We start from the raw sequence: 13270 nt of genomic DNA, 5'->3' as shown, positions 1-13270 counted from the left end.
ACTTCAGGATCAAGTATTGGGAGAAATTTTGCCTTCGATGAGAGTTTTTGATGACACTATCCCGCGTTTGTGTTACATGGAGGGGAAAGCCACGAAAGCCTCCCACGGCTAATCTGACGGCAAAAGAACTCTAACTCATGATCCGTCTATCATTGAAGATATTTTACGTCAGCAATGTGGTCGGTGCGAGCACCATTCATCCCTGGGATTCGAACCCGGCGCACCTCATTGCGAGGCAGACGCTCTATCCCCTGAGCCACCACGGTTTACAACTACATTTGTAACAAGGTAGATGTAGTAAACTACAAAAGTAATGTAGTTTTTCAGACTACTGGTCCAGACTCACCGATTGTGGAGCATGTAATCTCCGGCAACAAGGCAATCCGCCTCTTTAATTAAGTAGAATTTCAAGTATTTCTCTATTTAAAATCGTACACTGAAATATCAAAACAATATATAGGGAAAGTAAGGTGAGAACGGAGTTCAGATTCGAAAGCCTGGTGGAGCTAAAGTGTTCGACCGAGAAAATGTCAGATTCAATCAAGATATTCACTGATTAGTTGTGTACAATAATTCCAACAACTATGACGATTGCTGAAAAGCCATAGATTCACTACTTTATTTATAAACACTTTTAACTAGGAAAAGTCCAACCAGTCATTTTTATCTTATATGACAATTTATGAATATTATGTATCAAATTCACATGTAAAGTATAGTTATGTTCTCCCGCTGCTCCACTGCAGCTTTCGTGGGCCCAACAAAAATACTTTCATCATTAGATTCACTTCACCGTCTTTCTTTTTTTAAGTTAGAAAAGTTTTTTTTTTTTTTTTTTTTTNTTAATTTTTTTTTTTTTTTTGCATAAAATTATCTAATATTGGTACTCCTTTTTTGATCATTTTGTTTTTAGGTTTTCCTTTTTATTTTATCCTTATTTTACTTTATTTCACATATTTATTGTTTGTTTTATTTATTAATTTTTTTTCCGTCACTACAAAGCAATTTTTTTTTCTTCTATTCTCTTTCTTCTTTTCTTCATCCTAATATTATAAAACCCTTTTTTTATTTGGTGAGTATAGTACCCAAATCATACCACGATTTGCCGTAACTGATCTTACCCGGACAGCAGAGGTTTACGAAACAAAACATAACTATACTAGTGGACTAAATCCTAATTTTTTGTTTGTGTATGAATCCTTAGTTAACGAATGACAAACTAGACTAAAACGATTTCTTATAACTGTAACGACCAATGAATAAGGATAATTAAAAAATAAATTAATAGTAGACAGTAGACACAGTAAAACTCACTTATGTGCACAGACGCTTGGAATTCAACAACACGCTTATATGTAATTTAGTATGTAATGTATGTATTTAGTTTTAATATGTAATTTACGTAATTTAGAACCTGTTATCTTGAGAACAGAACTAATTTCGCCAAAATTGTTTTACTCTATTACTAGTCTTTTTCCCCACTCTCCTAGATTTAAACATTCTAAATTAATTATTGATACTTTATATAGGATATCTAAAAATCATTTGGGCAAATTTGTAAGTTAGAACTTTCGAAATATCAAATGAAATTTATCAGTTTAAAATAACACTAGTGGTTAGGAAAGATAGAATCAACATTTTCCTAAGTTTATTCATAGATGGCGGTAGGTGTCATATCTGATTCTATCGTTTAGCGAGAGGTAATCATTCTTGTTCGACAATATGGTAATGGCGACCTACAACAGTGCTGAAAAAGCGAAATGCTGCCCTTTGTTTTCATAAAACTCATTCTGCTGTGCAAGTACAACGACATTTTTTTCGAGAATAAAAGAAATAAGCCTGGAAAAAATAATCGAAAATTATGGTGTTGACTGCTGATCAACAAATATAATATATTTATTGATAAACTGATTCACCCATTATCGATTCACTGATTTGCTAACTGTTTGATATACCGATTACCGATGTAACCAGTTTACTTATTTGCTCATCAAATATTTTGCATAATGTACTAATTCAATTTTCTTCCTTGCCACTTAATACTTTCTTTTATTAGCATGCTCCATGGTAACGTGCTATTCAATAAAAACAGGCATAAGTTTTGACTTTTAGTAATTTCACTGACATTTAAAAAACCAAAACGAATAATTTAAATGACTTATTCGTAACAATATTGAATTCATCAATTCGGAAAATTCATCCAGATTTCCTTTAATTTTTATTTATTTATTAATATTTCATGGAGAATGGAAGGAAATAAATAAATCAAAGCAATTCGAAATCATAAAAAAAAAGTTTTCACATTTCATACGCAGTTATAAAATTAATTCATCCAAATTTAATACCATGCGAAGAAATAAATTATAACAGTTATTTTCAATTTTCATTATTCAAGAACTTTTTATGTCCTAAAATTCTTATATCACTTTTAGACAATGCTATTTCAAGTTTCAAAATCTATAACTCTTTTCTATAACAATTCTTAAAATTCTTAAAAAGAAAAAAAATGAAAAAAGCTTATAATTTTTAAATAAAAAATTTATTTCTTAATTGAGTTGTTTCAAAAACACACAAAATAAACACAGTTTTTTACTTCATAGAAATTCAAATATTTTTCGACTTTTTTTTTATTAAAAACTAAATAATGAAGATCAAAATTTTTTTTTGGTAATTCAGTTATAGAATTTAGGGATAAATTTAGGGGTATTTGCACAATATCTAGTTTCAGAAATCGTATGAAAATAAAAAAAAATCATTAATAGTTCCAAATCGATTACGTTCACATTTTTTAGAACCTCAAGATATATTTCGTCGAAAGCAATTAATAAAAATTCGGAAATTACAAAAAAAAAATAAAAATATGCTGCATAAATAAATATTTTTTCAAGTTGCAGAATAAATAATTTTTTGTGTTGGATTCCCTAATTTTTTTAACAGTTAATATTATTAATCACTATGACAAATAATCCTACAAAAATGAAGATTCTATAAAGTAAAAATATGACGAATCAAATAAAAAATAATTGAGGGTTAAACTTTGTAGCTCTGTACAAGCATTTTTACTATATTTAATAATTCATGTAGAGATTATCTAATTGTTTTTATTTTTAATACGTATATCGGTCAATCATGTGAAAGTTGAAGTTAGGAATAATATTTTTATGTTTTTTCTCGTACTGTACAAAAATTAAATAGTTCAATTTCTATCCAATAATCAAACTGCAGAAAAAACTACATTTAAAAAATATCTTGAAAAAATGTACGTTATATTTATAAAATATTTTGGATTGGAAGAGTTTTAATTTTTCATTGCTCCAGCAACTCACACTATATGGTATGATGCTGCCCTCTTTTGTAATAAAAAAAAAACTATAAATTTTCCAAGATAAATTATTATTTGAGGATTTTTTTTTTTTTTTTTTTTTTTTTTTTTTTTTTTTTTTTTTTTNTTTTTTTTTTTTTTGCTTAATAACTATTATACAGAGGAATTTGGAAAATTCTTTGATGTGAGTTTCGAAATCAACAAAAACTACTTAATGTGATTCTTTAAAGTTCATTTTAATGCAACTTATCACTAAATATCACAATTTCAATAAATTGGCCAAATTTTATTTCCTTTTCAGGGAATATTTTCATAAGAAATTTTTTTGCATTGTTTAAAAAGTCAGAATAGCTAAACAAAGCTTGCAGGATTAAAAAAACTTGTATCTTATATTTGCTTCTGGTTTTTTGGGTATAAAAATTAATTTTATCACATCTTTAAAAAATAACTTCATAATTTAATTGCGACACTTGGCTTTGAAACCAATTCGTAATGAGTAATTATATGACAGGAAGCAAAAATGGATAACAAAAATATATTCAAAGAAATGAATAATTAATAATAATATGCAGCAATGTAATTTACCACAGTTTATGGTGCAATGATTGCTATAATTTTTAAAAAAATATCAGTCTAGTGAGTACTATCTGTCACGTAGAGAAATTTTTTTCTACTATAAATCAATAATTTTGAAATGAGAGTTAGTGAACAGAATTATTAACAGAATTATTAATTTTTTTCCTAGAATAATCTTACGCTATATAACAATTTTTCTTTTTTTGTTTCCAATAACTGAATTGATGAATCCCGATAACCTGCATTTTCTAAAAATACCAAATTAAGTTCTATTTTTGAAATGAAAGCAAATAAGGAACATTTACTTTCTATGAACATCACTAGATAGCAGCACAAGTTACTATAGTTAATAGTTCTATAAATGCTCAATATACTTTTTTTTTCCTTTAAATTTTTTTTTTTTTTTTTTTTTTTTTAAATTTAATAAATATAAATTCAGACATATTTATAAAAAAAAATATTATCAAAACCAAAATTATAAAAATTAAGAATAAAAAAATAACAAAAACAAGTAAAAACAAGCATTAAAAAGAAGCAAATTAAGATAAACTTTGCACCATTTGTGATTTTAATGTACAGAGCGCAAAAAATACACTGCATAGTCCAAAGAGAAATAAAAATTTAGATGTCCAATTTTTCTAAGTTTTATTTCTCAGAAACTATTTGACCTATTTCTTTCACATTTTAGATTTTGTCACTCAAAAATACATAGTTTAAAATTATGTCAGAACCTATGCACTAACAATAAAAAAAAATTCAAATGTGATTAAAGTAAATAATAACGAAACTTCTTTTTTTTTTGGCTTAAATATTCTTTGGATAAGTAAGCTTAAATATTGTATGATAAATTTTTGATTAACTTGAATAGTTATAGAAGTATCACAAAATACGCTAAGAAAAAAATTTATATTAAGAAGGCAAATTTTCTACCGTTTACCTTATCAGATTATTTATCAGATAATTAGAATCATATTTTCCATACTGTGACTGCCTCCTACTTTTCGAGAGTCACTTATTTTATCCTAAACATTTTTAAACAAAAAAATAAATAAATAAATATAATAAAAAACAATCTAAAACTATTTTTAATCCTTTCAGTCTTACATACATCCGACCAGCGATTTAACGAATCAACATATTACTTTATATTTTTTTAAAAATTTAATCTTTGTAAATCTCAAAAACGTTTTAATGCTCAATTTTTATTACTATTTTTAGTGGTTAATTTATCATATATCACTTAGAAATTTTTTTTTTCAACGTCAATAATCTGTAACCCTAAATTAAAAGATGAATTTCAAATAAATCACATTAAATGAATGTTATCAAATTATTATTTTTTCCTTTTTTTTCTAGTTTTAGTCTCAAAGGTGCAAACATTCGATAATATCTCTCTATATAATAAAGATAAAGTTGTCTCATATTGTAGTCAGACTGTTTTGTAGATGTATTTATTGGCTGGATAATCACATGGTAGGATTTAGTTTTCTCATATTTAACAGCATAAAATTCAAGAAGTCATCAAGGTATTGTTTTTCTATAAAATAATTTTGTACCTGTAATTCTAAAGTATTTACATAAAATATTAATTTTTCTTTCTCTACTCTGTTATTATTAAGTTATTGATTTTGATTGTTTTCTAAATTAAAACAAAAAGAGGTATTTCTCTATTATAACGCAATTCTATGATATTACTTTACTGCACAGTCGACCGGCCTGAATAGGGGGCAGGGAGCTGTCCTTGAATCAGAAAGGTTCTGGGTTCGAATCCGGGCAAGGCATGGATGTTCTTTCCTTCTCTGTACTATCTGTCCTCACTGTGGGAGCGACGTTGGTCCATCCAATATGGTGCCTCTGAAAGAGAGGCCAACAAAATCGCCCTGTATATCCCTGAGTTGACAGATGTTAACACAGGTGGGCATTGGAAAAAGTAAAACTTTAGTACACTGCATCTTAAGATACTTATTTGAGTCAGTGTCTAAACTTATTAAATGTTTTATAATTTTCATTATTTTTTTATGTTAATTATGCTATTATAAATAACCAATAAAAAGATTCGTTAAATGATTTAAAACTTAACGATCAGCTTCAGGTCCAATGTAATGATGAAGACGAAAATTGTACTTAATATATCAACCTGTTTGGTGAGCGAAAATATTTAAAAACGGTTGAGAACTCACGAAATTTTCTGTAACAAATAATTCTTTGATTGCAAAGGTAATTTCAAAAAAATTATTACTAACCAAAATTATCTATGTTTTCTTATAGATCTTATTTTAATAGAATCCTAAATAAAATGTTTGAAATGTGGGAAGCGTTAGCAGACACATTATTTCAGTACATACTATTTAAAAAAACTATATTCCAAAATTGTAAATAGTTTCAATTTTGGTCGGAAAAAGTGTTTTATGCTAACACTGTAAACAATTCTCGATAAGATCATAGCTTAAACTTTGATTAAAAAAAAAAAAACTGTTTTATCCCAATACTGTAAAATATTCTGGATAAAACTACGGTAAAATGATTTATGAGGGTATCAGTGATGCAAACAAAAAATATTTGCTTGGCAATTTTTGAGGGCGGTGAACAATAGCGAACAGGGAGCGAAACCCTCTCGTAGTAATCTAATATACACAATTTTAAGAAGCACTTTCATATTTGGTTAAATATCTTTTGTTTATGAACGATTTATTTTAAGAATAAATAATTATTACGTGGTTAAAGTAAATTATAATTTGTCCAGCTTAATTAGCATATATCTTATCTAAACCATCCTTTAAAATGACTTCCAAGCCTTCCTGAATACATTATTAGATAAATAAAATCATGAATGTTGGTTATAAAGGGATAAAATTCAGTGAGGAAACTCACACCACCTGTGGCAAAAAGGAAGTAGTATGCAAGCAAACCCATCTGCTTAATTTAAGAAAGAAGACACTATAAGCCCAAAGTCGAACATTTAACCCACCAGCCACCTGCGACGCCTCTACTGCCTCTGACCGTTCTGTTCAGGTTGGTTGGTCAATTTGGGGCCTTCATCCACATCATCTGGAGTGTCGCAGGGCTGGTGGTGCCAGGTGGCACGTGGCCGGCACGCGCCCACCTGGTAATTACTGCTGATGAAGGATCCACAAATTGCACCCGCAGGTCACGATTCCATGCTCTGTAAACGTCGACGTTTTAGAAAAAGATGATATTCGAATTTGCCTTTGAGGCTCCTGCTAGAAAACACATGCCGCTTTTGTTTCTAAAAATCACAATCAGACTGTGTTGGACATATATATGTTCAAGATGGCATCGGGAGTACGCATGTTATGGACAGATGGCCTTAAGATTTCGCTGCAAGCAGGTGATGATCTGGAATGAATTTTATTTTAGACGTGAAGAAATTGTTAACCGAATGTAGTTTTACATATGTGCACAGTGCGTCTTGTAAGACCCATGGAATTAAAAGTTCATTATTCTTGTTTATACCGGATGTTTTCGGATTCTTAAAGACAGTTGTCTTGTCTCTTGATATTTACTGGCGACCGAAATCAATCGTCATAGTGAAGGAAAACTGCCTTTAGTCGTCTTTATAAAAAAGCCTAGCCCACAATTTTTTTTTTTGTTGTTGTTGTTTTTGTAACTAATATTATTATTTTTTTGAAGGAAGAAAAACTTGCTTCTGCGACCATTTGAACGCGATATAACACTTGGTTTTATCATATCATTCATCATCAATATTGATCTTAAAATGAACTTGCAAGACTTTTTGCTTTCCATAACCAATTTTTCAGCTTTTTTCCATCTTTTTTAAGATGGAAAAATCCTTTTTAGGATGAATCTGAAATTCTATCAACAATAACAACATAAAATACACATACGTATTTATATATTTCAATCATTTAGCATGAATTTTTTTCAGGAAATTCGCAAATTTTTTTAATTGTTAATATTTAAAAAAATAGTATTAATGAAATTTAGAAACATGCCATTTTGAATTTAAAATAAAAAAATTTATCTTATAAGAAATCCTATGAAAAAATTTATAACAAAAATGACGTTTGTGTTTATAAATAAAACGATGAAACTGAAATTCTATTAAGAATAACTTATATGAATTTCAGAACATGCTCGTATTTATATATTTTAGTTATTTCGCAATTATTATTAATTGTTTTCAAGAAATTCGTAAAAAACATTTGTTTTTGTTAATATTTAAAAAATAATAATAACGAAATTTTAAACATGCAAATTTAAATTTAAAATTAGTGCGATGATTACATTATTAAATTAAAATATGTGAATCTGAAATTAAATGATGAATCCTTTAACAATAATTACCTGAAATTTAAAGCATGCCCGTCATTATATATTCTAGTTATTTAGCATTAATAGTTTTCTGGAAATATTTATAAAAAAAACTGCTAATATTTAAAAAATAATAATGATAAAATTTAAAAAACGTGCAATTTTAAGTTAAGAAATTTTAAAATTTATAAATAAAACAATGAATCAGATGAATTTGAAATCCTATTTATAATAACTGCATGAAATTTGGAACATACTCGTCTCTATATATTTTAGTTTGATATTAATTGATTTAAGGAAGTTGTGAACATTTTTTAGTTGCTAATATTTAAAAAAATAATAATAATAAAATTTAGAAATATGCAATTTAGAATTGCAATTAATATATATGCAATTGAAATATGCAATTTAGAATTGAACATTTTTTATTTATAAAACAATTAATCAAAAAATTATGATTATAAATAAAAATATGAAATCTTATAAATAATAACTATATGAATTTTAGAACATACTCATATAATTTAGTTACTTGATATTAATTGCTTTCAGGAAATTCATAAAAAAAAGTTGTTAATATTTAAGAAAAAAAAATAAGCATATGATTCAATTTTAGAAATTTTAAAATTAATAAATAAAACGATGATAATATTCATTAATAAAACAATGAATCTGAAATTCTATTAATAATGACTACATGAAATTTAGAACATACTCGTCTTTATATATTTTTAGTTTGAAATTAACTTTTTTCAGAAAATTCGAGCATTATTTTTATTTATTAACATTTAAAAATCATAATATTAATAATAAATATAAATTTAGAAATTTGTAAATTTTTTTAAACACCCATCACAAAAATACTGAAGACAAATTAAAGTACGAACAATACCAAGGTAAGAAATTATTGTATGAAAATGACGAAAAAAGAAACAGTTTCGTTTAAAATAGTAACATATGTCAATAAAGTTATAAAATTTTATATCAGTCACGTAAATATAGAATTATATTGTCACGAAAAAGTAATAAATGTCAAACAGAGTATTTAAAGCCTTTTCATTTAACGTTTTTATCTCTATCTCTATATTCTATCTACTATTTAAAAGAACATTTTGTTAAATAGTAAATGGCCTTATAAGGGAAAACATTTTATATTTGTTATGTTTCGCAGCAAAGGTGCCCATCTCCTTAAGGCTTATGGAACAATTCCCGCAAATTTGAAACAATCCCCCTCTCAAGAAACATAAATTCATACATAATATAAAATTTGTATTTAAATATAATTTTTTTCCTTATTCTGAACATAATGCAAATCTCCTAATTATTTCATTGTTAATAATATTAAGTAAAACATAATTCTCATGACACAAAAGTACCAATTATCCAATCAATCAACAAATTTTATACCAAAATATTGTATTATACTTTTCATAGATTTGGTTTCCCAGATTGATTCCCATTTCTATATTGGCAAAATTTTTACCTGATCATTTTTCTCGATTGCCAATAAAACTTCATTCACAATTTTGTTTTTTTAAATTAATTATATTAATTATATTTTTGTTTTATAGTTAATTTTTTAACTTTTCGTTGCTTAAAAAATATGTTAAATACTACGTCTGCGCATAATGCTTAGTTATAAAAGTGTAAATAAATACATGCATAATTTATTTACTTCTTACTAATTGTAAAATAGTTAATAAGTTAGAGACCATTACGGATACCGGCAAAGAATTTTGCGTATATGCTCACATAGTAAAATAACCCTATTCTTACGTCATGGAAAAATAAAACAACTGATATGCAAAAACTTTACTTTTAGAAGATACTTAAGATCATACAAAATTCAACTTTCAAATTTTACAAACAGCATATGTATCTCTTCTTGGTTTTCCACAAGAGCCTACTGATGAGCTCTATGCTGTCAGGCTGTTGCGGATTCAGGTTCGGTTCATATGATATGAGTGTTAGAAAAATTTTGCTTACATGCTCACATAGTAAAATAACCCTATTTTTACATTATATAGAGAAATAAAGCAACAGATATCCAAAGACAATACTTTTAATCATAGTACATAAATGAAAACGAGTAAAATGCAACGCTCAAATTTTACGAACAGCATATGTATCTCTTCTTGGTTTTCTACAAGAGCCTACTGATGAGCCCTATGCTGTCAGGCTGTTGCCGATTCAGGTTCGGTTCATATGATATGAGTGCTAGAAAAAATTTTCTTATATGCTCACATAGTAAAATAACCCTATTTTTACATTATATAGAGAAATAAAGCAACAGATATCCAAAAACAATACTTTTAATCATAGTACATAAGTGAAAACGAGTAAAATGCAACGCTCAAATTTTATAAACAGCATATGTATCTCTTTTTGGTTTTCTACAAGAGCCTACTGATGAGCCCTATGCTGTCAGGCTGTTGCCGATTCAGGTTCGGTTCATATGATATGAGTGCTAGAAAAATTTTTCTTATATGCTCACATAGTAAAATAACCCTATTTTTTCATTATATAGAGAAATAAAGCAACAGATATCCAAAAACAATACTTTTAATCATAGTACATAAATGAAAACGAGTAAAATGCAACGCTCAAATTTTATAAACAGCATATGTATCTCTTCTTTGTTTCCTACGGAGCCTACTAACGAGCCCTACGCTCATATGACGTTGCGTCCTCGGGTCCGGTTCATATGGAATGAGTTTTTGGAAAAAATCCGTATACCTGCACACATAAAAAAGCACAATGACAATTGTCAAGAAACCAAATATACCGAAGAAGATTAAGAGGATAATCCCGATCTGCATCTTCACATTTCAAGCATTGATATTTGTATCTAACTTTAATGGGACTGATTCTTCGTACTCTGCAAAAGTTGAAGTACACACTGTTAGAAATATAGAAGCGCCTAAAATCATTGAAATCAGCTGCAACTTTAATATTGTGCTAAGTTGAATTTCTTAAACTTGACAGTGTAATAGCATGCTTCAACTGTAACGGAAACTTGGTAACATATTATTTATCTCGCAATTAGCAATCGTACTAGGGTTCAAGATATTGATATTACGGTTCAGCTTTAAATTTATGCTTTTGAGAATATGCTTCAATATATGGATTGATATTTAATTGAACTGCCAGGCTAAATTGTAAAAAATTTCGGATCAAATTACGGAATTAAACCAATTCCTCTTAAAAGAGAAGGTCTCAACATGGGTTACCATAATAAAGAATCCTTTAGTAGTCCAAACGTAGTGGCATCTTTCGTAATTCCCACACTGCGCAGCTTAGTTATCCGAACGGACTACTGAATTGATCCGATTTGTCGGACTACTGAATTGATCCGTGCTGAGACCTTCTCGCTTTTAGAAGGCGTTAATGAAGCACCAATACAAGCACTAGTACATTGAGTGCATCATCTGTAAAATCCATTTTACAGTGAAACCCATTTTTACCGTAAAATATTATACCGTAATTTTTGAAGCAATATTTATTTTATTAAAGTGATTCATTGATTTTATGGTAGTTATTGCTGTAAAAATTATTAAAGCATATTTTAATCATTAATGTATTATTACTTTTAAAATTATTTATGTATTACTGTAAATTATTAATTTATTGCTGTAAATTAATTATTACTGTTAAACTTCTTACTACTTTAATTATTACCACTTTATTACTGTTAAAATTGTTACTGCTTTAATTATTACTCTTAAAATTATTACGACTTTAATTATTACTGCAAAAACTAACGTAAAATAATTAATTAAATATCGTAAATTTATTGTTACTCTAAAAATTACGGTATATCAGATTTTTTTCTTGTAAAAATGGGTTTTACGGTGAAACGTAACGGAACCCTGAGTGCAGGTAATTTTTACTGTAATTTAATAAAGATTTTTTTACAGTGCACGCTGATAAAAGCTTTAAAGCATGAACGTCGAATCATAATATCACGCTGATTTGCTGCAACCAGTATCAAGTGGAGCCATATTATTGTATTATAGTTCAACTTGAGATATGCAAGATTTGATTTAAAACCTTATTAAGGTTGCTACAAAGTTTTTAAAGGATGATGGGTAATTACGGACTATCCTGTGTTTAGAATAAATAAAGTAATAAAAAGGTAATAATGTAATGGAATAAACGTACTTATCCATTTCGAAGGACCGTAATAAATCAATTACCATAGAACTTATATCAGGTACCTATTACCACAAAATAAGCATCAGTAGTGTCTATAACAGTATGATGATTTTTATTTATTTATTTATTTTTTTAATATATTATTTATTTATTTATTTTATTTATTTATTTCATTAGTTTATTTTTTATATATAATTTTATTTATTTATTTAATTTTTAAATATTATTTTTTTCTTTTTTTCTTTTTTATTTACTCATTTTTTGAGGCCCAACGAAATGCATTAGCACTCAAATAAAAAAAAAATAGTTCTTGAACTACAAATAATCAGAAATTACAATTGTTTCAATAACTGCTTTAAAATAACTCAATTATATTGCTTAAGGAAATAATTAGTTTATACATTTTGAATATATACTTTAATTATTTTTCTAATTCATAATTTTATTGTTTTTTTAATTTTAATCCAAGGAAAACTTACAAGCAATGATTATAAAAAGTAAAAAAGCTTCTTAAAAGATTTTTTTGAAGCTAATATGGTTTATGTGCCAACATTGCTTGTTAACACCTCGATCTATGCTAAATATTTTTGGTCGCCAATTAAGTAAACGCAATCATCCAAAATAGAGCATCAACGCTTTTTACCGATCAATTTCATGCCATTGCAACTTATCATTAAACGTAACGTAACAATAATGAAGCACAGCATTTTTGCATTATCATGCAATAAAAAGAAATAAGATTTCTCCAAATTGGTGAAATTTCATTCTCACAATACCGTAGAACAACTCCTACTTATATTTGAATTGGTACTAAAAAGGTACATTTTTGGTGACTTTTAACTTGCCCCCGGCTATCCGAAAGGTACCAGGAATGTCTAAAAAAATAAATATGATTTTTTTTAAATGTACCAAAAAATCAAGAAA

Source organism: Parasteatoda tepidariorum, chromosome 8 (genome assembly GCF_043381705.1).
Source record: "Parasteatoda tepidariorum isolate YZ-2023 chromosome 8, CAS_Ptep_4.0, whole genome shotgun sequence".
Classification (NCBI taxonomy): Eukaryota; Metazoa; Arthropoda; class Arachnida; order Araneae; family Theridiidae; genus Parasteatoda; species Parasteatoda tepidariorum.
Note: the sequence above shows the minus strand (reverse complement) of the source record.